The sequence below is a fragment of the Ambystoma mexicanum genome, chromosome 7q (assembly GCF_040938575.1).
Source record: "Ambystoma mexicanum isolate Mex_15411 chromosome 7q, UKY_AmexF1_1, whole genome shotgun sequence".
Taxonomy (NCBI): Eukaryota; Metazoa; Chordata; class Amphibia; order Caudata; family Ambystomatidae; genus Ambystoma; species Ambystoma mexicanum.
In genome coordinates this window covers 502,714,873-502,741,538 of record NC_090941.1, presented here as the reverse complement: position 1 = coordinate 502,741,538, position 26,666 = coordinate 502,714,873, and the positions used below count along the sequence as shown (strand labels likewise).

At 46.6% G+C, this 26,666-nt stretch overlaps 1 protein-coding gene across 3 annotated transcripts in view; it reads left to right on the top strand.

Moving 5' to 3' along the window:
• RB1 (RB transcriptional corepressor 1) overlaps positions 1 to 26,666 on the top strand; it is a 2,466,185-nt gene that overhangs the window by 2,405,731 nt on the left and 33,788 nt on the right. The window lies entirely within an intron of this gene.

The following is a 26,666-nucleotide window of genomic DNA, read 5'->3' as shown; positions in this document are numbered from 1 at the left end:
GATTCGGGACATTGTGATAAACAAGCAAGATTTGTCCCGGGGGTGGGAACAAGTTGGAATCTTTTCCTGTTAAATATTCTTAAATTAAGAGCATTGAAGATAAACAGAAGGTATATTTGGCCTTCATAGATCTGGAGTAACCCTTTGATAGCATCAACAGAGGGATAATCTGGGGAAAGCTGTCAAGGTGGGCGTGCCTGCCAGATGTTTTGGAAGCCATTAAGAGCCTTTATTCAGGGGACTCCCATACAGGTCAGAATGGCCGCTAAAGGGTTACTCTCAGGCTCTATTCCAACATATAGGGGACTGAAACAGGGCACCCACAATCTTCAATTTATTCCTTTCAGATATGGCGTCCAGCCAAGAAGGGATCATAGCCTTTCGTCTTCAACTCTATAAACGGAACATTCCATGGGTCATGTACGTGGACGATTTGGTCGTGATTGACCAAACACCAATAGGCCTACAAAGGAGGCTTACAAATTTGAATATGTACCTGAGACCAATGTTTTGAGAATAAACATATCTAAAACTAAGATTTTGGCATTTACCAATGCAAGGAGGAAAACTAAGCAGAAAGCAACATGGTATTTAGGCACTGTTAGGCAGAATTATATGCAGTACCCTTTGGGCACACTACACACAATTAAGACTACAAGTGAAAGTACAATTCCACCTTTGGTACACGCCTGTACTACACAGTTATAGTGGTAGCAGTAGCAGAGCAGCCAGACTTATCTCAAGAGTAAGTGAGCAATACAAATAGTTACACAAAGGACAGCAATTACTATGGTTCAGGCAAACATTGACTCAAGGTTTCTAAGTAAAAGAATATATATTTATTTACTCAACAGTTGTATAACATTTCACTATTCTAAGCAAGGACAAAATCACAATCTTAAATATTCTACACCACTTCCCTTAAATTCCAGACAAGTTAAGCTCACAAAATGAAGTGGTAGCAAAATGGCACTCCAGCAATTTAAAAGGGAGGGAAAGACACAGTTATCTGAAATTAGGCAAAACCAACAGGTAAGTACTGAGCAGTTGAACAAGAGAGACTACAGTGAGAAGATCAGCTAGAAAAGGCTTAGGGCCAAAGTCAATAGGTCAAAAGTCTTTTGCTCAAGATCACATAGTTCAGGGTAAAGTTCGTGGCACAGATTCCGGATGAGGTTGGTTGGTAGAAAAGTTAGTTCAAAGAGAAGAGAAGGACAAGCCCTCAGATTGGAGAAAGATTTCAAACACTTTCACCGCGGCTGAGCGAAACGCACAACCGGATTTGCGCAGTACCTTAAAACAGAGAGGGGGCTGTAGCTGAGGCAGAAGTTCCTGGTAGTTCCTGCAGGCTCACGGTTCCTGAAGCGACTGTCGGACTGATGAGAAGTAGGAAGACTGGAGGGTCCTGCACTACCCAGGGAAGAAACCAGCAGCAGCGCCAAACAAGGAATAAAAGGTGCCCTCCTTAAAACCCAAGCAGGGTCCGACCTTCCTGGCTATCCGGCCCACTGTAGCTCTGTACAGCGAATTCGACCAGAGGAGGGGTCCTGGCTTGCAGTTTAGGCGAACTGGTTGGTCCCACCATCTCAAGGGAAGAAGTTTCGTGGAGGATCTTCTCTGTCGGATTTGGAGATTCAGACCTTCAGCAGGGCTTCACCGGGTGGTTCAGTTTTTGTAGGGGTCCTCTTCTTCCAGTTCCTCGTTGGTTCTTTCGTTCCAGAGGCGACTGTCATTCCAGTCCCAGAGTCCTGCTTTTTATGCAGTGTACCCCCATTCATACAGCCTGGCTGTCAATCACATAGCAGGGTGGCTGGCCTGGCAAGGCCAGTCACCTTAGCCAATCAGACAAGAGTGCGACTTGGGTTTCCAAGGGAACCCATGGCAGGGGTCCGAAGATCCCTCCCTCGCATCCTGCCTACCTAGACTATCGGGCGCCTTTAACAAAAAGAAATGGCGACTAAACCCAGCCAGAACCAAAATAAAACATATATGGTCAAGCGGGTTTTATGTTCGAGGCTAATATAATAGCCAGTGTTAAGGGAGCAAAACAAGGCTCCAAGAGGCACAGACAAAAAGGGGTAAGAGTTAACCCTTTCCAATACTCCATGTAAAATGGGGTGTACTGGGTCTCTGGTTTAAAGTGACTATATAAAGTTAATGGCAACTTTACCTGTTTCTGAGGGACAGTAGTCAGCCCTAGAAAAATGGAGTCAGTGGGAAGTCTCAAAGACAACCCTGTGCCACTGCACTCAAGGTGCTGTGTAACACACACAAAAAGTGGTGCACATGGAGTTTGTGAGGCTCCAGTGCCCAAGATCACACAGAAAGTAGAAATACACATAGCAAAACACATGTAAGAGTGGGAAAAAAGGCTCACACTCTTACCAGGTGAAAAAAATAAATCCTAGAAATCCAGCAAAGCTGCTAGGGGACTCTTTAGGTAAGGGAAATCAACCATTTATGAGAATTCTCCCTAACGGGCACACAGAAGATCGAACACTTAGAGTCAATAACCTATCCCGGAGTATTAATAATAATCTAAATGAGAAGTTATGGACTGATGAGCTTAGGCGTAAATGCATCAGACTGGCGACCCAGAACAAAATGATATTAAAAAAATAAATGTGCCGAATTCACGCTTGTACCTATTGTAATCTTTTACAAGCAAAACGTTATTCCCATTTTACTATATGGAGCGGAAACAGCCTTAAATGTTCCAGTATATTTTTGGGATACGCTATGGGGCATCTTTTGGAGGCGAGTGTTGGACTTGCCACACTCTTTACCTGTGGCGCTAATTAGATATAAAGTGGAACTGCATTTCCTTCAATCTATGGTTAAATGGAAGTCATTGAGTTTATACAGGAAATTTACAGGCGTGAACAATACACCTTCCCTGGACATAAGGTGTTATAAGAGCGCAGCAAATGAGCCACAGGATGGGACGGTCGATTCATGGAAAACTAGGTGTAGAGAGGACCTAGAAGCAATGGATCTAGACGATGACATCCTGCTAAATAACCCAGAGAAAGTGAAAGTTCAGCTGCAAAGACTTGATTGGATTGAGACCATTGCTAAAAGTTTAACATATAAATTAGCTCTCAATCTGAGTTTTGTGCAGAAGGCTATTAATCAGTTGCCAAATTATCTTGTGAAATTTCCTAGCAATAGACATAGGAATATTTTGTTAAGATTGAGGTTAAACATTCTGCCCATTCTTACAGATTTTGATAAGGTACATGACTCTGTAGAAACAACAAAACATCTCCTGTTGGACTGTGTGGCCCTACTCGAGACCAGAAGGAAATTAAATTAGTGAGACAGTGTCCCAGCACAGGTCATTTACTAGCGAGGAATGGTGGGGATTGTCTATTTTGGGGGGAAAGGTACCAGTAGTATTATCGATAACACATTTTGTAATAGAATTTATGGCATTATAGTGGGACAGTAAATGGCCCTGGCACAGAGTGGTGGCGGTGACAACACTGAAAGGTTTTGGGAGGCAAATGAAGAGTTCTGTGGAGATTGGTACTCTTGTGGAATTTGGTGATGCACTTTGTCTCTCTTTTCATATTTTTCTTTTTAATCTTAGGGCCTTATTCTTGTTTTTGATGGATGTTACCTTTTTTCTCTGTCTCCTACCGCTTTTTCTTTTTTTATTTGTTTTTAAGGAGTAGGGATGGAATTTCTGCTAAAGGTAACGAACCATGAAAGGTTTGTAATAAACCATAACATGTTCGATTTTTTTATTTTTCTTTTTCTTTTTTAGTAGTCTGTTCTTTTGCAATGGAAATGTGATGTCCTTTCGATCAGTAAATGGAAATAAGACGCTGTCACAAATGTGCTCAGCAGAAAGACGGAAAGCTTAACACAGAGCTTTGCCTCATTCAGCTGAGGCCTTATGGAATGTATATTACAACTTTGTTTAATAGTTATAATGATATATATTTGTCCTAAGTTTGGGGAAGTGAATCTTGTCAACTCACCGATTTTCCTAGTTATAGTTGACTTCTTCAGCAAGGCCTGACAGTTTTGGTCCAAATGCCGTTGGCAGTCGGGGCCCACCGCACTTAGTGAAGCTGGCAAAGGAACTATTTGGAGTGCAACTGCACGTCGGATGCCTCGGTTCCGTTCCCACCAGTCGGAACTGTTTCCGCCCCAGCGTCATCCGGCTTACACCATTTGGCATTGAAGTCCTGACACAGGTGCCTCTTTGGATTGCAGTGCCCTTTTTGAAGAGCTAAGTTTCTCTCAACGATTAGATGATTATGGGGATGCTATCCCTTGTGGCCTGGAGCCACTTTATTTTGGTGAAGCGGTTGACTGCAGTGAGGATTTCTATGGTGAAAGGGATGACTTATTGGATTTGGCTGAAGGCCTACAAAGAGGCTAGTGGCTTGGACACATATACTGAGTTTAACATTGTTTGGGTTCCAAACGTGGGCAAACCTCACTCCTCCTTTTAGAGGACAATTGCCAAAGTAAATTAGACTTAGGGGCTGTCCGCCACCACTAAGACAAAAGTCCAGTATGATCTTACTGACATATTGATCGAGTGTTGTCCATTGGCGATCCTTCAACCATGCAATCCAGATGTTGCTGCCACCTGTATTGGCTGTTTTGGAGGACCCTGCTTCGCTTCCTGCAGTGGGCCACCACCTTGCCAAAGAGCATCATCCAGCTCTGTAATCCATGGTTTCTAGCCACGCACCCCTTTCTGGAAAGCTTAGTGCTGTAGTACAGCTTGCAGGTCTGAAGTCAGCACTGTTCCTCACTTTGTCCCCTGACAAGTAGAGCGTGAAGCTAAATGCCATGAGCTACAAGGTTTTCTAATCTTGCAGCCTAGATTTAAGGGCTGTTAATGCTACCTGTGAAATATGCGTTCTCTCTGTGGAGTGTGATCTTCAAGGCAGTGGAAAACCTGCTGATCAAGAAGGTATCAGAGGGTCTCAACTCTTGGATGGTAGATGGTGGAGAAGCTGCACGCCAGACCTTTTAGTCTTGTCTTAAAACAGCTGACTGTGTGGACTGTGCAATTAGCACTTGGTCTACCCTGTGGCAGCATTTCTGGATCAGGCTCAGGGTTGACTTGCCTCTTCAGTCCAACTCGATGGATGGCTCTGGAAGTGGCACCTTCAACATATACAGCACACCATGTACTGGGACTTCGGTTCCTTTTTTCTGCACACTCCGCACACTGTGTTTGAATGCTTCTCTGAATGAATCTGTTGCTGGACAACATGCCCGGAAAACCAAAGACCTCGGGATTCAAGTGTCCTTCCAAAAAGTCAGTCACAAAACTCCGTAATATCTGGTTTTGGTGGTGAGGTTCAGGACCTGATGTGGTGGAGAGGGGTACCTGACGGTTAAGAAATTGAAGGCCCTTGGTAAATAGGCAGTGTGAGAAACCTGAGGGCGTCCTCACTTTATTCCCCCCGATAACCTCTGCTCAGTTGGCCAGGTAAAGGCCATTGCGTTTGGATCCCGACCCTGGGAGTGGATATGTGAGGGAGGATCACCTGGTTGGAGGAGATTTGGGGAATGGAGAGAGGATGTCCTTGGGCGAGATGCAGTATTCCCCCACAATGTACCTTCAGTCCCAGAATACTTTATAGGGTACTGTCAACCTCCTAACCCCCCTTCTTCCTTCCAAAATGATTCTCGGAAATACCATCACTGTAGAGGGACAAAGTATAGACCAACTAGGACGACGCCTCCTTATATGGGAAGGATAAACCCACATAAACCTTCTCTTGTTAATACTGAGAAATGGCAAAACCATAACAAACAGGGTAGAAACAACTGGGAATTGGGCCCCCCTTTCCTCTTTCACATGCACAAACTGTTCCACATTTATATTCCTTTAAGACTCGGACGAGGGAGAGGCAACTGGGAGTTAGGCACACTTCCAATCATTCACATCACTTTGTTACTGAGACGAGGAAGAGGACTATGGAGTACCATTACAATGGCCAGGCATATCCCACTAATAGAATTAACGTGTCTGCAGTGAATGATTTTATCCAACCAGCACCTTACGTTCATCTCAGTGTTGCCTTTTACAGAACTAGTAGAATTAGTCGGGCCAGTGGGTCTTGATAGTCCACCATTACCTGTGAACCCAATATGAGCTCACTGACGTTTTAGACAAGGGTCTGTCGAGACATTACTACGATTCAATGCGGCGGCCTTGGCAAATCCGTTACTGATTTATTTGGCAGCACCCCTTCTCAATGCCTGGCAGTAGACAAGAAATGAACAAGGAAATATAATCCCACTTCGGTGGATCCGAACTTCCTGTCCAAGCAGCCTTCTCCAGAGAATTTTGTGGTGCAAGCTTCCTTGCTCTCTTCCTTAGAGTCTGAACTTCTGTGGGAGTACATCTAAGATGAGAAATCTGTGGGAGGATGCGATCCATTAGGACAAATTACTTTCTTCAGCAATGTTTTTCTAATGGATTCTCCTCATAAAGATACCTCATCGCCCTCCCATCCTGCATGGAGCTTGTCCCATTTTCATATTTTTACAAGTTTCCCTCTATCTCTTAACATGGAGTTGGGGGGGAACTGAAGTCATTGGGTGTGGTATGATGTATAGGTAATGCCAATGTCACTTCCAAAACCATGAAGTTTGCCCGTTGAGGCAAGTCAACACCCAGCTACACTTCGCTGTATGCAGTGAAGTTTCTGATGACAGCTGCCTCTGGCTAGAGCTCTACTACCTTGCTGTGCAGCTTCAATACATGGCCAGCTGGCTCTCTGATGAATTTAGTTTGCTGCGTGACATGGTACACCCTGTGGTGCTCAAGGAAGCCCTGTGTGTCACTGATCACTATAAAGGGTGAAGGTCACTCCTGAATAAACTTGGGAGACAGGTGTGGGTAAGCTTGCTGGGAGTGCTTAAGCTATACAACCCATACTCCCCACACATGCCTTTGACGGCAGATGTGTGCACAGAGGTGGATGAGCTGGTTGTTGCCAGGAGATGGGGCTTACTTCCTGGGGAGATGGGTACAAGGACTGGGTGTTTAGGGACTTTGATGACCTGGTGCAGACAGAGGGGCTCCGCAAGTTTCCATTTTTAAGATATTTGAAGCTTGTCAAGGTTGCTAAACGCAAGTGGCCAGGCTGGGCAGGAGAGCCAGTGCCCACTGGGTTGCTGATGTATGAAGTGAAGGATGGCTGGCAGCTTATATCCTGGTTGAATGGGTGCTTGCTGAGTGCGGCATATGTGAGAAGCACAAGATTGAGAACACAGTGGGAAACTGGTTTGGGGCCAAGCCCTAAGTGACGCAATGGGACAATGCACTGTGCCTTGTTAAAAGGGTTTCCTGTAATGCCAGATTTCACCTTAGCCAGCTCAACCTGCTACATAGAACGTACACGACAACCAGCAGAGTGACGAAATTTGATGCTCTGGCACCACCCATGGTGTGGCGCTGACAGTGCGTATATAATACATATGTTCTGGTACTGCGTGACGGTGCAGACCTTCTGGTACCCGGTAAATTTAGCTTGTGTTAAGGCTGGGGTCACTTGATATCTGTGGTCTCCGGTGGAATGTTTGTTGGGCGCTTATCCCAGGCAGAGAAGGTATAGGCATGTGGTCAAATTCGTGGACCTGGCTTGTGTTCTAGCCAAAAGGAGAGTGGCATGGCATGGAAGCGGAAAGGGGGGGGGCACAATATCATCTCTGGCGTAATGACTTTATGATATGTAGCACAGCGGGAGCGTGGCTACGAGGCCATGAGCTTGGCGGCAGACTTCAGACTCCCGTGATCCGACATTGATCCGTGCCGTAATGGGCTGGAAATATATGGCCCCGGTAGCAGTAAACGAAGTTATGGATGTATGAATATGCCATGCACATTCGGAGCGATGAGCGCCGAAAAAGAGGATTCACATAAGAAGTTATGGGCATGAGGATGGGGGACCAGCATGACAGTGAATTTGAAGATGGCGCTGGCAGCGAGCCCGAACAAAGCATAAATCTGCTGAGGTGCCCCTGTGGGCGAAAACGCTGATGGAATAACTGAACGGGCAAGCGCAGCTGACGCAGCGAGCAGGGAGACCCACAACATTGTAGCAGCTCACAGATGCTGCTTAGGCATTGGAGGCAGATACATAGTGAAGGCGAGCGTCCCCCAGATAGCACGATCCTCCCCACAATGAGAGACAGTAATGGACTCTCCCAATATGGGAATAAGGCTAGGACAAAGTGCGGGTGAGCTTAAATGGGAGTTTATCAATCAGAATAAGGCATGCAAAGGACTCTGCAAACTCAGAGAGCGCTCTGTCCGACAATAGCAAAGACAGGCGTATATATTTACAAAAAGCGTCACAAGAACCTACATGCTATAGGGGGCACAAGTTCGTGGTGATTGGGTGGCGACGACTAACTATAGGTGTTGCTGCGATGTGGTTTGCCGTGGTTGGAGGACGTCACTGGTTACCCTCGTGGGTTGGGCTGGGCCTGGCAGGTCAGCTGGGCTCATCCGGACGGTGTTGTTGTCAGCCGTAACCAGTGTCAGTGATGACCGTCTTTCCTGGCTTTCTGCCCTAAGGCCACGCACACCGCAGTCATTCAACATTGCAATATTATCTTCTCCGGTAAATCTTCCAATAGGTTATTCTACAGGTTAATGCAACACAGGAGGAATGCACCTAGAGTGGTGTCTTTTGGTGATACATCAATACATGGTTACCACAGTCCTGTTGACCGGGTATCATAGGTCGCGAGGTTGGGTCTCAGGGCATGGGACGGCCTGTCCGTGTTATCATGTCTCGTTAGAAGTCATTATGAATGTGTTCCTGTAGTGTTGCCATAATATTGGGTGTCCTACTTTTACAGGGGCCATTAACCTAGGGTGAGCCGGTGGGTCGTGGAGCCTAAGAAAGGGCGCCTTTGGATCTGTGTTTTAAGGCCGGGGTTTACTGCTGGGTTGTAAATAATTCAGGTGGCAGGCCGTGGCCTTGGGTGCTGCGGGGGGAGTGTGAATGTTTGAAGCGGCTCCAGCCGAATTGGGGGAGGTGGAGCAGAGCAGCACAGGCCTCTGCTTTTTCATCTGGCAGGCTCCACTGGGAGGAAGGGGGAATGGCCTTGCATGTGCTCACAAAGGTATTTTCCTCGTGTGTTGCAGTTTTAAGTGGAAGAGACACAATCATTCACATAATATACAATACTCATTGAGTCTTTTCAAAGCTTATGTTTTTGACATTGTTAGTGCCTTTCACATGGCCGTTTCAAACACGTTACCTATACGTTAAGTATTTAACAACCACAACATTTTGTTACATTTCTATACATGTGCGGTAAGTGAAGTAGTAGTAAGGTTGGTGGAGCACGCAGGAGCAACCCGCCAGTAAGACTGACGGCAGTGACACATAGTGAGCTTGGACATACATATGGTGCATTTTCAACATCCAACATGAAAAAAACCCCGGGACACTTTTACTATTTACGCATAGCTCCGGGGATGTGGGTACTTCCTCCCGAATGTCATATAAGCACACATTCTGCCATCTTCATGGTGGTTACAGGTTTTTAGTCAGAAAGGTCGTGGAGAGAAAGGTTTCATCACAGGTGGTTTGCTCATTAGTATTTGGGGACTCTGTTTTTGTCCGGGGACCATTTTACAGTTCTTTTCCACCCCGGTCCTGCTGGCCGGGTCATACTGGAAACAGCGATACACTGCGGAAGGTGAAATGTTACAGTGTTGGTATCTAACACTAGCTCATGTCCGTCTGTTCGTGGGAACGGGCTCTCAGCGGATCTGCCAGAGAGCTGAGGCCACAGGGATAAGTGAAACTCTCCGAGGGTGGGGGCCGCGCTGCGGTGCACAGGGCTCAAACCATCTTTATTTCACAAAATGGTTTCCAGGGCCTAGCTAAATTCAGCATGTTTGGTCAATGTCTTCAGCCTGTGGCCCTCCCACCACCTGGGCCCTGGTGGCAGGGGGAACCCCTGAAGAGCCATGGACTTCACAAGGGGGAGAGGATGCAGGGGAGGGGGGTCTCTTGGACCAATCCTCCCATACAATAGTAACAGACAGAGTTATCCAGTACACAGGAAAAGTGTACAAGGAAGGCAGCGGATGCCGGGAGACACCCGGTACGCTGAAATGCAAGGCATGAGATAAGCCGAGCGGGACTTCATCGATAGCCCTCAACACAGATGGAGGATCGAAAGACTAAATCAGTAACGGGACAAGCGGCGAAATACAAGATGGCGCACATCTAATGCCAGAACAAAGGACTTGGGAGGAACTGCAATAGCGTTGCAATCCCCGCATTGTAATACATTGCAGGGGCCTTGAGGGCACACGGAGGCCACGCTGTGCGGATGCCTGGAAGCTGGAGCGCACAGCGCGTAATGTGTCCGATACACAGGGCTGAGGGTGTACCTTACAAGAGGCTGAGACAGGAAGACCCCAGAGATGGACGGGACGCCTGACCTGCGGGTGAGTGATTGGATCATATTACCACATATCAAAGGTAGACTGATGGGCACAAGATGCCAAATAATGCATATGGGAAGGAGACCAGATACCAGCTCCTGAGAGACATGATACATGGAGCTTGAGGGGTGAACCAAGTGTAACTGCATGATACAGAGACCCCAAAGTGTGGAACAAGGTGCCTGATCTGGTGGCAAGCGATCAGGAGTGAAGCCCCCACCCCCCTCTCAGATACAGAGTCATGCGTGGCCCCGCAGTAGAGTACCAGCCTGAGAAGGGTGCTCTGCGACAACAGCAGCCGGGGCTGCCAGTAGGAGACCCCCGCAGAGAGCGAACAGCGGCCCATTGGTAGAAGGTGCCCCATCTAAAGACACGTGAGATCGGGGCGGCTGGCACCAAGTGCATGTGGTGGAGTGATACTCCAGGCCGAGAGACCACCAGGCCTGGCCCTATAAAGGAGCACTGATAAAGGGCGCAGAGAGAGAGAGAGAGCGCATGGTAGACTGAGGAGAACGGACCACTGGTGATGTTCGACAATAACAGCGCGGGAGAATAGAGACTCACGAAGACAGTCGGTTTAGCGCCAAGGTGGAGGAGGCGGCTGGGTACTGGACAAGCGGCGCCCTGTTCACAATGCATGGTCCAACAGTTTGGTGGGAGGGGAGGGAAGTGGGGTGGGGCAGTAGGGCGGGGTGAAGGGGAGAGGGGAGTTTGGCGTGTAGGGAGGGGTAGAGCCTGCTATCATAAGTCAGTACCTAAAAGGAGGAGGGCGGGAGTGGAATCGGGTGGAGTAGGGAATGGCTGACATGGGGGACTTGAAGATAGTGACCTGGAATGTGAGCGTGTTAAACAGTTATATCAAACGAAATAAGGTCATGATGTACCTAAAGAGACAGAAAATAGATATTGCATTGTTACAAGAAACCCATCTGACCAGGGATAAACTGGAAGTGATGAAGAGAAAATGGAAGGGGACTACAATAGGTGCAACATGTTCTATGTATGCTAGAGGGGTCATCACGTGGATAGCACCACATGTCTCGTTTAAACTACTACAACACAATGCAGAGATGGATTGCAGAATGGTATTACTAAAGGGGTTAGTGGAAAACAGAGAAGTGAACATTATCAACATATATGCCCCGAATAATGATACCACAATATATTTCAGGAACTTATATGCAAAGATCAGCCCATATATGGAGGGAGCAGTTATACTTGGAGGGGATCTTAATTGTACACTAGACCCCAAGCTTGATAGATCAGACGTGAAAGTTGTCAAGCCCACCCCAGTGGCGAAGGCCCTGGCAGCCCTTTTAAATGATTTGGAATTGGTGGATGTCTGGAGGATGCTTCATCCTAAACACAGAGTACTTGCACTATTCAGCCCCACATAACCTACACACCCGGTTAGACTATATATTTGCTACCTGTGCATTAACGGGAGGTATGAAGAGTGCAGAGTATAAGGCTGCAGTCCTCTCTGGCCACGTGCCACTGGTTGTAGCATGGCAGATCTCACCTCCCAGGTCGAGAATACCAACATGGAAGCTTAGAGCCGAGACATTGAGAGACCGTGTTTACGGAGGACCTGAGGAGGGTAATAAAGGAATACTTTTGAGCACAACACAGGGAACGTGAGTTCAGCAGGCACGCTGTGGGAAGCATTCAAAGTGGTGGTAAGGGGAGGGAAGCAATATCCAAATCAAAAGGATTACAAGGTGCCATAGGGCGGGAATTGCAAGACACGGAAAAGGAGATAGAATCTAAGATGCAAGAGGGAGCAAGTTCCCTGGGGGAGGCTGAGGTTATACTTCACCTACAGGAAAAAGGCGCAGAGGCCACTGGGTGAGAAAGGCAACATGCAGAGGGTGACAAACCGGGCAGGATACTAGCATGTTTATGCAGGAATAACACCCCCAGAGAGGCAATCGGGGAAATGCACAGGGAGGATGGGCTGGTGGAGGACACTCAAGAAGGGGTGAATGAATGATTTTATGAATATTATCAGAAGTTTTATGCAAACAATACTGGGGAAGAGGGAATTGACATATTAGGAACACTGACTGAGATCAATTTGCCTAAGCTGGGGGAAGCGGATAGAGAGAACCTGGAGGCCCCACTCACGCTAGAGGAGTTAGAGCACGTGATCCAGACATAACCCACTAACAAGGCCCTGGGGGGGCGGATGGTCTCCCAAATGAGTTATATAAAACATATAGGGCAGAACTACTTCCACCGATGTTGGCCAGGTTAAACGAGGCGTTTGACAGGGGCAGGTTGCCAGAGACCCTCAGAGAAGCGATTATTCCGCTCCTCAAGCCAAATGAGCCGAGCACGGACTGCAGATCTTATAGACCACTCTCAATGCTCAACCAGGATAGCAAGATACTCACTGCAGTGATGGCTAACAGATTAAGGCTGGTAATAAATAAATGTATACACCCTGATCAGACGGGTTATGTCCCGCGTAGGTGCATCTCCGACAATCTCAGGAGGCTGCATCATGTCATAGACTGGACAGAGGGGAGCCCCCAAGAGATGGTAATAGTCTCGCTGGATGCGGTGAAAGCCTTCGACTCGGTCAAATGGCTGTGGCTGATGGCTGTCCTGAAGGAATGTGGGATGGACCAGTGTACTTGAGGTGGGCCCAGCTGCTATACAGTGAGCCGGTGGCTCGAGTCCGAACTGGATCAATCACATCGTAACGATGGACTCTGAGCACAGGCACCAGACAGGGATGCCCTTGGTCCCTGATGCTCTTTATCCTGGCACTGGAACCTCTGGCAACAATATGGTGAGGTGGGAATCAGCACAAAAGGAGGACAGCATCTGATATCATTGTACGCAGATAATATGCTGCTATAATTGAAATACCCTGAAGAAAACCTACAATACATTTCAGAAGTAATGGAACAATACTCTCTGGCATAACGATCAACCCTAAAAAATCTAGCATGTTCCTCCTGGGTAGATATGTTGGAAAGCCGCGATACGAGCTGCCAGTGTTACAGATGAGATGGACTATTGATACTTTTAGGTACCTGGGAGTAGATATATATCACAAAATCGAAGATGAACATAAACATAATACGGAGAAGGCGGTGGAAAAAACGGAATGCAGCACGGTATTTTGGGCCCGGTTACCTTTGACTATGATGGGTAGAGCAGCACTGTTGAAGATGATTGTACTACCCAGGCTACTACACTATTTTGCGAATGTCCCATACATGATACCTAAACAGTTTTTCACCATGGTACAGAGTATATGCTCGGGGTTCATTTGGCATCATTCTAGAAATATAATAGAATTGTGGAAATTGCAAAACCCCTTTGAGCAAGGAGGGATTAGACTGCCTAATTTTGAGGTGTACTACCTGGTTGGCCAACTTCAGTATGTGGCGAGATGGCTATCTGAGGACCCTACACCAGAGTCCAAATTGCTAAAGGCGGAATGTACACCTTACTTTTTGAGTGAATGGATGTGGTTGACAAACTCCGAAAAGGGAAAGAGTCCACACCACTAGACCTGGGGAGGAAGATGTGGCGAAGAGCCTGCCAAGTAATGGGGAGTCCGCTTGCATGCTCCCCACAGATACCGCTAGTGGCATTGAAGGGGGTGGATGAGCAACAGAGGATGATTATCAGAGAGCACTGGGAACCGGTAGGAGTAACAACCATCGGAGATGTTTGGCAAGAAGGGGAGAAAACGCAGGATAGCGATGAGCTGGAAGGCAAGCAATAGACCGAAAGCAGAGGCTTGGTGGTGGGATCTCCTGAAATGGCCAGATGCTGAAACAGTGGTGTGGAAAGAAGCGATAGACAGAGGGGAAGAGAAGCGGGCACACTTACAGCCTGATTGCATTTGGTCGCCTCGTTGTCGGGGCCTGTTCAGGAGGAACCTGAAGAGAATAACTCCTCGGACAGTGAAGAAAGTGGGACGCCCATGGAACAGGAAGGGAAGGCTGCAGAACTGTGAGGCTCTAGGGGGATGGAGAGGGATTTGGGAGGGGGGGGGGAATGTTGGGAAACTGCTTTTGTGCACCGTGGTTTGGTGTCATGTGTGATAATTAAGTTGAAACCAATAAAATATATATTTTTTAAAAAGCTATGGAGCAAAGCAGAGACTACAACTTGGTATAGGGCCATGAGGGTGGGTTTCCGGGAACCCTCTGAAAACATTGCAGCCTGAAATGCACTCCTCCTTGCTATGTTCAGCTCAGCTGACGATAAACCCCCATGAACACTGGGGTCCTCCCTCATATGGACACATGGCCTAATGTGGGATGCGCTAGGGATTAACCTAGGTGCCGGAACATGGGCCGTGGTTACTGAACCGGTTCTCCCCCGTTGGTCACCCTCCTTAGTGGGGGGAAGCTAGTGCACTGTTTTCTTGCACTAGGTGCTGTCTGGATATTATGGGATACCCAATATGAGATGCCTTGTTTCTTTGTTGTGGTTACTTTTTCTTTCATTTGTTGTTTTGCAGTATTGATTGTTATTGTTTGGGTTCTTAAGTGCCAAGGACGAGTATGCTCGTCCTTTTTGCATAGACTTGCACAATAGCTTGGCAGTTAAGGGGTTAATGACCTGAGTGTGACTGTGACTTTCTTTAATGAGAATACATATTTATCAATAAACAGAGTTTTAAATAAATCAGTGAAGGGGCCAAATGGGCATCCTTGCAACCGTTCGCTGAAAGGTATTGCCTGGATTCCATATCGGGTCAGGTAGTCTGCTCTTTTCATGCTGAGCTCAAGAATTTCCTGGTGTAGGTAATCATTTTTCACCCTCATCCCTTCTCCAGGTTCTGTACTGATACAGGCATCTTTCCGAGATGAGGAATCCACAAGGAAAAAATAAAAAAAGCCCTAGGCAATGTAACATCTATGCAAAACCTCACAGACACCACTTTGCCCAGCAACTGCGAAAACGATATTCCTCAATTCTCCTTTACACACTATACTGAAGATGAAATATTTAAAGTCATAAAAGACCTCAAAGACACGTCCTGTCCTGCCGACGACTGTCCTACAAGTACTCTTAGAGTCTTTAGAAACTCTGGTTCCATGGATCACTAAATTGGTAAACCTCTCTTTTGATGAGGGTCTGGTCCCGGAACTGTTAAAGTCGGCATGGATAACACCCTTACTGAAAAAGGAGAACCTCGATCCAGCGAACAATGACAACTACAGGCCTATTACCAACTTGCCTTATGTTCTCAAAATAATTGATAAATTGGCCTATTTACAGCTACAGGCCCATGTCGAAAAATACAATATCCTGGGCACCCGTCAGTCGGGCTATAGGGCACGTCATGGGACTGAGACAGCTATGCTAGATCTCAAATCTACCTTAGCTAGCATAGCTGATAATAATCAAGCTGCCCTGCTCATGTTACTTGACCTCTCCGCAGCCTTCGACCTAGTTGATCACAGCTTACTGGTGTCAAAGCTCGGAGAGGTCGCCAAGTGCTCCGCAAATGCATCCAGATGGATTGCCTCCTTTCTGGGTCCCAGAATGGTAAGCGTTTGTGTGGGCGATAGCCAATCTGCTCCAATTTCTCAGACATGCGGAGTTCCGCAGGGCTCCTGTCTATCGCCCTTGCTTTTCAATCTATACATTCGTCCTCTTCTTGACCTCTTAAACAAACTAGGCGTGCAATATACGAACTACGCCGATGATACTCAAGTGGTTATACAGCTGAGTGGCCTTTATAGCAGCGATTCTGCAACCATCAACAAAATATACAAAGCTATACAAGACTGGATGGCCTGCAATTCTCTTGCCCTCAATGATAAAAAAAAAACTGAAATTCTCATTTTGGCATCTAAAAACACTAGGGCGAAACTAGATCCCGACTATGCTAGCTTCCATATTGCTGATAACACCATTCTCGTTCAGAAGAAGGTTAAGGCATTGGGAGTTGTTCTTGATGATCTCTCAATTAAATTTCACGTCTCCAGCATCAAATCAAGATGTGGTCTCATAAATAAGAGAATAGGGTATATTCGCCCATTCATATCACAAGAGACCTGCGCTCTTATTTCTACCGCACTAATTAATTCTAGATTGGATTACTGTAACAGCCTCCTAGCGGGTACCACAGCTCTCAACATCCAATCATTACAAGTGGCTCAGAATAATGCTGTGCGCAATATCTTCATTCAGTCCCGTTGCACACACATTTCCACCTTCAGGAAAAAACTTCATTGGCTCCCCATTAAACACCGGATAACCCACAAGATACTAACCACGACTCATAAATGCCTCAGTCTCAGCAGTCCCACCTACCTGTCAGACCGTATAAGCATTAAGCCAAACATTAGGAACCTTCGGTCATCCTTGGCCATCATTCTCAAACAGCCCAAAATTAGGACAGCTAAATGTGGTGGCACAACTCTTGATGCACAGGGACCCCTGCTCTGGAACAAACTTCCAGCCCAGATGCGGCAGGTTCAGAACTACTCCGTATTCAAACGCGCCGTAAAAACCCACTTGTTCAACATGGAATAACTCCTTGACCTTGCTCCTTCTCTGCTCTATACAGGCTTCTCTATATGTTTGTCTGTCCTGTTAAGTTTCTATTTGCGCCCTGAGGCCTACGGGCATGTTGGCGCTTTATAAGAATTAAAATAAATAAATAAATCCATTAGAAGAACAAAGGACTTACCTTTGGTAATGTTCGCTCTGATGACTTAGTCCTTCATCCGGCAGATGCCTCATCGCACTCCCAACCATCCCATCAGCTCGGATAGCTTGTAACCTGTTTCAGCACTTGTGTTCCTCAGCCTCTTAGAGCTGGGAAAACTATGCTGAACGTAGGTGATAGGGTGCAGATGGCTCCATATCTACCATGACATTACTACAAGTGTCATGGAGGCAGATGACACCAAGCCGTCTGGTGGATGAAAACGTTTCCATAGCCAGAGTCGCACTTGGAGGATATTTCTAAGATGAAGAATCTGTGGGAGGAAGGACCATTCCATCAGGAAGAACATTACCAAAGGTTGATATTGTTTCTTTTCATGGTAACTGTGGTCGTATGGGAGTAAGCTTTTCAGAATCATGGCAATTCCTCGCACTTGATTTAAGAGTGATTGCTTTTTTTTATTTTTTATTGGCTTATGATATATGATATGGCATTTGTAACGCGCCTATACACAAGTGTTTCAAGGCGCGACGAGGCAGGGAGGGGGGAACAAGGGGAAGACAGACAACGATCCTACTAGGCCAGGTATCATTTAGATCGCAAGTGCAGGGGTAGGGGGAAGGGAAAAAGTGCAAGGGGAAGGGGAGGGGGGGGGAGTGCAGTACAGGGTATTAGAATACAAATAAATAAATAGAGCCAGCTGGTGGCAAGTGCTGGGAAGGGGGAGGCTGTAGGGATACAGAGACAGTCCCGCAGTGCAGGGGTTGCCAGGGAGGCAGTGCAAGTGGAGAGTGGCTGGGCCAAGGACCGAGGTCGGTGAAAGTGGCCCAGTTGCAGATTCAGTGCAGTTTCAGTGAAGAATTTAGCAGGGGAGAGGGAGAGAGAAAGCAGAAGCAAAGAGGAAGGTTTTGAGGTGCTTCCGGAACCAGAGATGGTTCTCCTCAAGTTTCAGGAAGGCTGTTCCAGAGGGAGGCCCCCACTAAAGAGAGATTTACCACAAACTCGTTGCTTGGCAAAGCGGCTGACCCTGATGGAATTGGAGGCGGATGAGTGAAGAGCTTGAGGAGGAAGATATTTAGGAAGAGACAGTTGAAGGTATTGAGGCCCCGACCCTAGAAGGCCTTGTGGGCAATGCAGAGGGTTTTGAACTTAATCCTCGCAGCCACTGGGAGCCAGTGTAGAGATTTCAGTCCTGGAGAGATACGGTCCCTGGGCTTGAGGCCAAGGACAAGTCTTGCAGTCCTGTTCTGGATGAGTTGCAGAGGGCGGAGAGTGGAGGCAGGCAGATTAAGATAGAGGCTGTTACAGTAGTCCAGCTTCGAGAGAACCAGGGCTCTGGAGACCGTGAGCTTCTGGGGGAAGGAGAGGAAGGGAAGAATACCTCTGAGGAGGTGCAGCTGGTAGTGTGACTTTCTAGAGACGTCAGATATATGAGGAGAGAAGGAGAGTGTGGAGTCGAAGATGACGCCGAGGTTTTTTGCCTTGAAGGTAGGAGCAGGAAGAGGGCCAAGAGAGGCTGGCCAGAGAGCTGCAGGGAAGGAGGGAGTGGGTGTGCCGATGAGTAGAATCTCAGTCTTACTGGCATTAAGGCAGAGGTCATTGGCGGCACACCATTCCTGGATAGCAGACAGACAGTCAGAGATGAGGGAAGGAGAGGAGGAGGCAGAGTGTAGCCTGAAAATGAGCTGGGTATCGTCCTCATAGCACTGAAAGTTGGGGCAGAGAGCGGCGATGCGGTGGACAGGGAGTGCCAGATACTGGTTGAACAGCCAGGGAGAGAGATTAGATCCCTGGGGGACACCACAGGTAGAGAAAAAGATGTCAGAGAGGAAGGACCCCAGTTGGACCTGGAAGGGTCGATTGGAAAGGAAAGAGGTCAGCCACGCCAGAGCCTGACCAGTGATACCCAGGTTATCACGGAGACGGTTGAGCAGGATGGCATGGTTCACAGTGTCAAAGGCAGAAGAGAGATCGAGCAGAATGAGAACACACGGCGTGTTGGAGTCGAGGTTCGAGAGCAGGTCCTCACGGATGTTCAGGAGCGCAGTTTCCGTGCTTCTGGCAGCTCTGAAGCCAGATTGATGATCATGAAGACTACCAACAGATTCAGCATGGAGGTTAAGCTGGGAGATGGCCAGTTTCTCCACGAGCTTGCCCAGGAAGGGAGTGATGGAGATTGGGCGATAGTTAGCCGGGCAAGAGGGGTCGGAAGAGGGTTTCTTAAGAAGAGGGTGCACAAGGGAGTGCTTAAGGGGGGATGGGTAGACTTCAGAGGCGAAGTAGTGGTTGCAAAAGTCCGCCAGGGCAGGAGCCAGGGAGTCGATGTGGTCCTTGATAGTTTTGGAGGAACAGGGGTGAACCTGTTTAAACGAGACTTTCATAGATCGGACTTGTCTGGAAACCTTGTCAGCAGAGAAAAGGGGAAAGGCAGAGAAGGAGGGAGGCGGGGTGGCTGCAGAAAGGCCAGAGGAAGAGCCGGGAAGAGAGGGAGAGAGGTGATAGGAGGAGAGTGAGGACAGGATGTCCTGAGTTTTAGAGATGAAGTGAGAGGCCAGTGCAGTGCAGAGGGCCTTGGAGGGGACAGGAGAGGTAGAGACTGCAGCAGGGTTGGCAAGCTCCTTGCAGATTTTAAAGAGTTCGGCAGAGTTGTTAGATGCCGTAGAGATGCGGGCTTGGATAAGGGCTCTCTTCTTGGTGAGAATGGAGAGACGGTATTGCCTTTGGAGCAGGCGGCAGGCCAGTTTGTCAGAGGATGAACATGAAGCCCGCCATTTCCTTTCTGCCACCCTCCACTTGCGTTTTAGGGTGACGGGATCCGAGTCATACCAGGAGTTACATTTGGCTTTGGGCTTCAGGCGGATTCTCATGACAGGGGCAAAGATATCAAGAGTATCAGATATAGCAGAGTGGAGCGTGGAGAGGGCTGTGTCAGGGTGGGAGTCAGCCGAAGGGGGGGAGGGGGCGAGAAGGTGGCAGCGAAAGCCTCAACTGACACGCGCTTCATGGGTCGGATGACCGAGAAGGTGGGTGGCAGTGATGAGGGTGGCTTTGCCTGTGGGGTAGGGAGGGTGAGGTGGGAGGATAGTAGAAAGTGATCACTCCAGGAGAGAGGAGTGGAGAGAGGGACGGAGAGGGGAAGGTCAGAAGAGATCAGAGCATCAAGGGTGTGCCCTGCAGAATGAGTTGATCAAACCTTTAAAAGGGAAAACAAAAATCTTTTTCCAAACATTCCACCTAATCTTAATTATGATCTTTTGTCTATGTAATGTCAATTATTCAAGTCCACTGGGTCTATTGGCCAATAACTCTTTCAAATCTTCTAGAAAAAACAATAGGGCATAGGTTAGTTTTCGATTTTGTCCGTAGAACATCTGCCACCAGTCCTCACTACAGAGTGTTTGTTGACTCCCAATGAATGCCGACAAGAGTTTTGTTCTAGTAGCTTGAATGGCATTGCAAAATAGTACCAAATGTTTTAAAGTTTCGTCATGTTGTGAGCAAAATCTGCAACTTAAGTCTTGATTGTGGTTTTGAGCCCAGATAATTAATGTTTCTTTGGTTTTGAACGCATTGAGGCGAAAACACAAGAATATGAATCTATGGCGAGAAAGTGTTCCACATAATTTGAGCGTTCGTTAAACCTTCGGGCTTTGAACGGAACATCTTTCATCAGCCTTTGAATCGATCATTGGTCTTGTGTTGTGATCCAATCAAGCATTCATAGTTTTTTTTGGACTGAGCCTGGGTTACATTGTAAAGTTGAGCTTCAGTATTAACTGTTGTTGTAGTTAGGTCGTCCAATAGGTCAGAGGTTGATTCCATCTGGAGAGTGAGTCTCTCGGTCTCATCTGGAACGATGGCAGAGCATCAGCCTCTTTGATTTTGTTTTTGGTAAATTCTTTGTGTTTGTTTCTCTTTAGAGGATCAAGGTCTTCGGTGGTATCAGATGCCATCTCATTGATTAATTGCCGCGTCAACACCATATGACTACTTATTGTCTGTGTGGTCTGAGCATTGTTAGTTAATGTTTGTGTTCCCGAGGTATTTTAATTTCCAGTTGCTGCTCTCACCCCTTCTTTGGACATTATTCCTTTGTTTTTTGAAGGAGGTGGTGGTGTTTCGTTTGTTGGTTTGCTTTTATTTCCCCTTTCATTCCAAGGAGTGTTAGGGCTTCTTTTGCCACATCAGCAAACAGTATTTTTTCCACATTGGAGTTTTTTTCTGGTCCGTTAGACTAGTCAGTGAGGTTTCAATTCCAGCATTCATTTCGTGGTAAGTGTATTTAAATAGTGTGTTATCACTTTCAAGATTTACCACTTTAGAGTTCATTAATGCCACCACTGTTGATAGATCTTTAATATTGTCATTTATTTGTTCATACAATTTAATAAATGGCATTATTGTTATTGCCATGGTGGACATTAGGGTTGGTTGTACTTCGTGCAAGATTTATTTTTGTTATGTCTTCTGTTCGTTCAGTCTGTCTTGTGCACGCCCTGGCCAGGGTTTTTCGTATCTTTGGATATTCACGCTCCATGATTGATGAATCACTTGAAGTGGATGTTGAGCTGGAGAAGTTTTCACTAAGTATAGTTGATTGATCTTTTGTCGGCGCAAATCCTTTAGGAGGTGTTTTTGATTTCTTTGGGAGGCGTCGTGAGCATTTCAGTTGCGGAGAGGAGCTATTGTCAACTCTTCTATGCTTATTGGGACCATTTGTCCACCTTTTTGATGATTTTTCGGAATTAACATCCTTGTAAATGTTTGGTCCATTTGTGTTAACAACTTTCATAGTGACGCAGCACTCATTTTTAGATTTGTCAGGTTTATTTATTGTATTTAGGTGCGAGAGGTCTGCAGTATCTTTTTCACTATGTTAAGTGAGTTTCTTCTCCTGCCATTGGATTCAATACATGGACTGGTATGAGGATCAGGCAAGTAATTAATATTCAGTACAATGCTTTCAAGAGGCTCAACAGAATCAAATATGTCAGGCAAAGGTGCATGAAAAACATTGTCACATTCGGCATGTATGTCATTATGCACATTAATTGTCTTAGCCGAAATGCATTTAGGTTCCTGTTGTGTGTATGCTGTTAATGTTCCCGATTGGAGGGGGCACTGATACTTTGCATCTGTGCGCAGAGACAGAATCATCAATGTTTGCAGCACTGTCATCGGGGGTCCTAGGAGCTTCCGAACCTCCACCGTTCGACAGTCCACGAGCACGCCAAGCAAGAAGACACAGCGTAGGGTCTTGATGTGTACTTTCCATTATATTTGTTCTTTCATAGGAGTGTCCAGTATGTTGGGTCCTGATTTTGTGTCTGGGCTAGTCTGGTCAAATCGTCTGTGGGCGCAGACTCGTAGACGCCTGTGTTTTCCACCAGCCCTATTTGATGTTGAATGTCCGTTAGGACACATGAAATGTTAGGAATATATGTGGTTTGCATAGATATACAATCTGACAGCAAATTAGAGTGAGTAGACGTGAAAGGGGGAGGCAGAGAAGCCGCTGCACCCGCTTCGTCTGCTTCAACCTCAGGATTTGTTCTCGTGTTAAAAGACTTTTTTACTTTGCCGCAGTCTTTAGCACAGGAAAACAAGGTCGCTGCAGAGCATTTCAAGGACCTGACTCGGCCACAAGTGGGTGCACTTACAGACCGAGATAGACTTGCTTGTAAAGCCTGAGGAGAAGATGATGCAGTTGCCATCACCCATTGCTGACACTGGCAGGATGGGGTTGTCCAATGCGTTTCACCGAGACTCTTCACAGTTGCCTCCATATCAGTTCCGTTTTCGTTATAGTTTGCGCCCAGACTTCGCGTTTCCTCCCCCAGTACAAGGTCACGACGCGATTGGACACGCGTCTTCAGGTGAGTGGATACAGCTGGAGCAGAACTGGGCGCAAGCGTCAGTTGAGGGGGACCACTCTGTTTGTTATTGTTCCGAGCACGAGGGGCAGCCATGCATGACACCAAGGTTCCGGTCTCCAGTCTCAGAGTCTCCAGAGACTCCTTAGACTCTGCTTGACTCTGTGGCCGCTCCGCGGCACAAGTCAGGTTTTAAAGGCATGGTCTAGTAAAAAATGTTATTATCCCTACGGTTCGGCCATGTTTTTTCAAGCCTAAGTTGCTCGATTTTAGAAAACTTTCCTATGGACCTTACCCGAGTTTTCGTCCATTAAACGCACGCGAAAACAAGCACCAGGGAGCCGCCATTTTCTGATAATTCTATCTTTTCCCCGATCGCCCTGGCTGACCTGCTTTTGCGGCACTAAATCAATTCCCCCGCCCCTGAGCCTGACATTATCAAAACATTCATATTCCCCGCCTCTCCCCGTGACGTTACTGCGCTGCGTAGGCAAACGAGCCCAGTCGTCTTCTGCGCGACTCCACACAGAACCCGGAAACCAACACAGATCAACTCACAACACAGCGCGCCACAATTCGGAATATGAAACTACTTTAAAATGAAACAGCAACACAGTACATTTGGTAAAGTACATTTATTTGACATGAAATGTTTAGTGAATATTCTACAATTGCCATATGAACTCCCGGAAGCCATTTATTTTCTTTTATCTGTATCCGCAATAACTGTTCCGTTTCATCTTGAGTCACGCGCTGTTCCTTTATGGTACACAGGGTGTTCATTTTCGTAAAAAGAATCACTTTGGAAGCACGGTGAACCGCAAGGCTGTTCCATCAACTAGGCACTAGTCCAGCCTAAAGGTTGTTATGTTGCTTCTAGCCACTAGTACAGCGTAAGGGCATGTGGGCCCTTGGCGATCGTCCCATAATATGGTGATCGTGCTCCAGTTGTTGACACGAAGCTACAGGTGTCTGCTGAAGAATCCATCCGCCGGTGTCTCAAACAGATGGCAGTGGCAGAATGGGATCAAATACCTGTTATGAAAACAAAAAAATGATAATTAGTCTCGCTAGCCGAACTTCATTAACATTACTCATTTTATTTATTACGGCCGATCAGAAACTATTTGCTTGCAAGGATAGTTCAATGGAGTATGTTCGTCTCTAAAATCAATGCGAAAAGTAACGAGATAAATCGAGGCCAACACACAATGATAAATGACAGTCTACATGCGTGAGGAATGATATGATATATGATATGGCATTTGTAACGCGCCTATACTCAAGTGTTTCTAGGCGTGATGAGGCAGGTGGGGAACAAGGGCAGACAGACAACGATCCTACTAGGCCAGGTGTCTTTCTGATCGCGCATGGGGAAGGGCTGTACATGGTTAGTTGAATACAAATTAAATAATAGGGCCAGCTTGTGGCAAGTGCAAGGTAAATGCCGGGAGAAGGGGCTGAAGGATACAGAGACAGTCCCGTAGTGCAGGTAAGCAGTGCAGGGAAAAGTGGCTGGGCCAAGGACCGAGATCGGTGAGACCAGTGGACCTGCATGCCCATGTGCCCACTACGAACAGTTTTACTTGCTTTTCCTAGCTCTTCATTCATTAATTTATTCATGCATCCATTCATTAAATCTTCATTCCAGTATAAAAACGTGGAAAGATTTACTTACATTATATTTGAAATTTCCATTGTGTCTCTTCGTAATGCAGTCTGTAAAACGGACCGTGCTCTTGACAACGATTTTTCGTATACTGACCTAAAATGAAACTCGGTCTAGTTTCTGAATTTTCTGCCTTATCGTCTCTTACGTTATTGCGCACTCCCTTCAAATGTAGTTCTTTCGGCATGTTCCCTGTCTCAAGGTAAAAAAACAATAGACCCTTATACTTCCAGTGCGACTTGTGGGCCTCATCTGGGCGCTGTCCTTCGCATTCTTTATTTGCAACATCACGTAGTATAGGCATCTGTGAGAACTTGAAGTTTAGAATCCGTCTATGTAGTGCGCCTCAATGTGCAAATGCGAACTGGCTTCTCTCCCAAATGCCATGGCCCGCTTGGCTTGCGCGTTCCAAGTGCCCCAATTTTGTCCCCGTTGTCTGCGAGCTTTGCAGCCCAAATTGAGACATTTAATTTTTGGCGGAAGGTCAGGGAAAGTATAAAGTACCACAGGAGTTGAGTTAAAAGTGATATTTATTGTTTGTTTGTTTTATTATTTGCAATATGCAAGCCTCCCCTCCGTTAACAGTGCGCAGCATTTACATTTACATGAGATGAGACATGAGAAAAATATATACATACACATATGTGAGGTGAATAGAGAGAATTCAAAGATGACACCCAGCTTGTTCGCCACCCATGATGGTGAAGGTAGGGGTTAGGTTTACAGGTACACTGTACAATAACATTTATTTACAAAAAGACAATCGTATTGCAATTATTTAAACCGGGATTTGTACTTCACAATCAGCTGTGCTTCGGGTGGGCATGGCACAGTCGCAATGGATCACTGCTCTGCACAGAAACGTCCAAAATTCCATATCTGTGCTTCTCTAACACAGCAACAATAAGGCCTTTCACAAAGTCAAACTGCATTTCATCATAGACTGGTTTGATCACCCATTGCTTACTTTGTTTTGAAAACACCTTAGTGTAGCGAGGCACCCTTACTTTACCCCTAGTCCTAGATTGTTCACATCCGGCATTGCTGTTATGGGCCAAGACCGCTAGTAGAGTGCGATGTTTCATGCCCCGAAAGCTAAAATGCAAGCGCTTTGGCCTGTACTTTAGGCACATATTGTGGAACACCTCCAAATCTCCTGTGTGACAGAATTCAGTCAGTCCTCTCAAATCTCTTGATAGAGTTTTGTCGAAAACAATCTTCTCAATGGCTTTGTGTGTCGGTGAAGATGGAATCAACCACTTCTTCTTCCGTGCCTCCTCTGGGGACAAAGGGCCATGTTCACATTGGTGGAAATGTTCATTTGCTGTCCAGCGGTGAACGTTGGTACAGTGGTGCATCAGTGACCGCCATTTTTCAAGTAGTATTTCCACTGACCCCTCACAAGTTTTTGAGCTCCACCAAAGATGGTTGGTGATAGAATGTGACCACTGCAAAATACTTTCAAAACCTTTTTTTTCCCTGCAGCCGAGATTTTCTTATTGATTGATTTAGCAAGATGCCATACGTCAAATTGATGTTTAATATGTGGGAACTGCTCTCTCATTGTCTTGGCAATTGAAACGTGTCTATCCGTGGCTATGAGGTCGATGTGCGATCCCCACGATTGTAGATATTCCACTGATTTTATAAAACCTAGTTTCTCCATGGCCACTGAGGATGTACATTGTGTTACCTGCACAACCACCAAACTCACAATTTTCTTACTATCTATGTCCTGAAAGTGGTAGGTGCAGTCCTTGGCAGAAAATCCAGGGCTGTCGCACTGTCCATCGCCGACTAGCCTGAAACGTTTGCCTTTGAATGTACTTGCTAGAGACAATTGTTCAATTTTCCAAGCATCAATAATGGCCGGAAACAGATAATCACGTTGGTATATGTAGTACAGTGCTTTAGAAATAAAATGGAGTCCCAAAAAACTGAAAGAAAGCCTCTAACTTTCTAAAACTAGAGCCACAAAAAAGTGATGCAGCTGCACACAGTAGATTGCCTGCTGGC